This window comes from Euprymna scolopes, chromosome 10 (genome assembly GCF_053919585.1).
Source record: "Euprymna scolopes isolate OS-2025 chromosome 10, ASM5391958v1, whole genome shotgun sequence".
In the NCBI taxonomy this organism is placed as follows: Eukaryota; Metazoa; Mollusca; class Cephalopoda; order Sepiida; family Sepiolidae; genus Euprymna; species Euprymna scolopes.
This window is the reverse complement of record NC_136491.1, coordinates 122,486,511-122,489,941: the sequence shown is the minus strand read 5'-3', so window position 1 is coordinate 122,489,941 and position 3,431 is coordinate 122,486,511. Positions and strand designations below refer to the sequence as shown.

The 3,431-nt window shown below is 29.9% G+C and overlaps 1 pseudogene; it reads left to right on the top strand.

Annotated features, from left to right (window-relative positions):
- Positions 1–294: 294 nt before the first annotated feature.
- Positions 295–468, top strand: LOC145286765 (U2 spliceosomal RNA; annotated as a pseudogene).
- Positions 469–3,431: the final 2,963 nt, after the last annotated feature.

The following is a 3,431-nucleotide window of genomic DNA, read 5'->3' as shown; positions in this document are numbered from 1 at the left end:
AACCTAAACGTAGATTCCATGAACAAAGCTTCTTTCTTAGAACTGTACGCCTGTGGAATTGTCTTCCATTTTCCTGCTTTCCGGCTGACTACAATCTGGTTGTCTTCAAGTCTAACGTAAATAAGTTCTTGATGAGTTTTTCCATATAAGTTAACAAATTTACCGAATTCCCATTACTAATGATTACTATATTGTCCAATTTCTACTTGACACTCTTTAACTCTTGGCCTTGATAATGTGGTGATGCCTGTGTAAAAAAAAAGATAATGAAAAAAAGAAAAAAAGGTTCGCTTTTTTCTTTTTTGGCCTTTGGGCCAAGATCAGGGTGTAGTATCTGTTCTGATGTATCGCTTAAGTTAATTGGTCCTTGGTCAATGTAGCAGAGGGCCTTCATACTGACAATTACTATTTTTGGATACTGCTAGAGTACCCCCTTTTTTCACTTTTTTGGGGGTGAGCTAGTTACCCCCACCCCCACCCACATTAAAAACGACCTTGTGTGGCATTTTCTTTCGTGGGGAAGCAAATAAATACCTAAATAAATAGAAAAAAGGATTTTTAATATGCACAAAAAAATTCATAGATATATAAATGGTAGGTTTTATATTAAAAAGATTATTTATTTGAACAGGGAATACATGCCATTTAAAGTTCTTTCCTCCTTCCGTGGATTTTCGATATTTTGCAAAAGACAAAAGACATAGAAAATACATGAATTAAGGAGGAAACTTTAAATGCCTTGTTCAAATAATAAATTTTTGTTTTAAGAATTCTATATTATACTTCAGAAAATTTAATGTGAAACATGCAATTTTTAATTTGCTGTATCTAGTATACTGAGCAATTTATTTGGCTGGGATTGTTTTATATAAAAATATTTCCGCCAAACAATATTTTGTAAGACTGTGAACCAAAAGATTAATTAATCTGTGAGTTAATTTATCTCGTTATTTGGATATATATATATATATATATATATATATATATATAGTCATCCAAATATAGTACTGTTCCACTGTATCACAGCTCATCAGTGCAGCTAGACAAGCAACTACCTTAAGCCAAGATTGAAACTCGACCACCTAGACAACAGTCGGTGCTTCTAACTGATATGCTATCTGGCAGCTGCTATCACGAGCATATGAATTAACAATGTTCAAAAATTGTCCAAACGCCTAAGCTCCACTTGTTTATACAAAGAACATCATTTAATATGCTAATAGGAGTCTGTTTATCACTTCCCAATATATATATATATATACATATATGAACAAATGATTAATAAAACATGTTAAAAGACATCTTGAAAAAGAGTTAAAAACATATTTAATTTTAAAAAAGGAAACACAAGATAAGTGGATAGTCCTTAATCCGCGGAGTTTCGAAGAAATACTCTCCTTCTCATCAGAGGGCAGGAATTAGCAAAATGCAGGATCGGATTTTGCATATAAAAGTATTTAATGAAACTACAAGTAAGTCACAGATCTTACTTGGTTAAAAAAAAAGGGTGAGGTAAGGGGAACAGGAGGCAAAAGAAAAATGATAAAAAAATTTCACATGAATGGATAGTCTGGTGAAGGGTAAAAATCCAAAAATGGTAAAATCCAAAACGGTCGAATTTAAAATTTCAATCCAATGGGTAAATTCCAAATGGTCCAAAATAATCCAAAAGGCAGAGTTCCTTGGAAAAAAGCGTTAGTGGAATGAATTCCAAATCATTAAAAGAAAAGCACTGGAGAGAATATTTAAAAACACGTCTGTCAAGGCTGGATGAATCAAAAAAATTAAAGTTTAAAAAAAAACAAAAAAACCCGAAAGGCAGTGAAGGTATAAATTTGAAAAGCAAGGTCAAACTGACCCAGACAAGAAGCGCGAAAATTAGCGTTAATAATTGGGTCAGCTTAGATATGCACGTGAAAGTCCCAGAATTAAATTAAGAAAACTGATCAGAACAAATAAATGGCTAAGTTTATGAAATGGGGCGTCTGTTATATATATATATATATAAAAAAAAGAATGAATGTAAATAAATAAAAAATAGAAAAGTATATATATACACACACATACACACATATATATATACATATGCATACATACAGACACACAAATGCACACATACATGTATATACATACACACACACATATAAACATATATACATATATGTATACATATACAATAACACACACACATATATATACATATATATACGAACACACACGCATGCATAAATATATACACATATCCAAAAACATATACAAGTTAAACAAAAACATACATACTTACATACAAAATAAGGGGAGGGAGAGGCCGGTATCTACAAACTCCGGAATAAGGCAAATAAATGTGTATGTAAATGCATATAGTAAAATATAAGTAAACAAATACATAGAATAAAAATGAGTAGGTTGATGTATATATTTAATTAATAGGTATACTTATACCATAAAACGGAGACAGCAGATGGAAAACCGGCCAAAGAAATAAAGAAAAAACAAATAAAATTAAAAATATAAAAAGCTTAGAAGGTAAGATTATATAAAAAAAAAATTTTTTTTAAATTATGGGAAAAGATATATATTTGAAGAGTTAAATTAATAGCTATGTGATTTCAAATTTACCATATTTAAACTTGGACATATGTTTGCAATAGGAGATCAGTTCGTTTTTAGAGTTTATTATATTACTACTTTGAGGGGAGGTTATAATAGTTATAGCTTCAGATGTACAGAGGTGACAAGACTTAGATCCTGGAGTGTAAGACTTAACTTTTTTTAGGATGGTCCATTTAATTGTAAAGTGGGTATTGGCAGAGTTAAGCTTTTTAACCAGTGTAGTTAGAGAAGTTCCCTGGTTATTATTTGAATTTTCGTTATTGAAAGAAGAAGTGTGGTTTGAAATTCTTTTCTTTATTAAAGTTGAAGTAGCACCTATATATGTATATGTTTTATTAATAGCTCGGGGTCGAGAATTAATATTAATTTGTTGATTTATACTGGGAAGAGAATTTAAATTTTGTTCATTTTGATGAACAGAGGGTAGGACAGTAATTGTAGCAGGATTGGTTTGGAGGGGATAATTAGTGTTATCAGTGTTAGGATGGCTGCTATGAAAAATATTATTATTATTATTATTATTATTATTATTATTATTATTATTATTATTATTATTATTATTATAGCTGGTTGTATGATTGAAAATAGAGGGGCTGGTTGATTCGTTTGTTGGATTAATAATTATATCAGAGGGAGGGTCGGAGGAAGGATAATTGGGTATATATATATATATATATATATATATATATATATATATATATATATATATATATATATATATATATATATATCAGGTTGACAATAAAGTTCTTGCGGGTTTTAACTTTTAAATTCAGATGAACATATCTCGGGTCAAGCAAAAATTTATTGATGGAAAT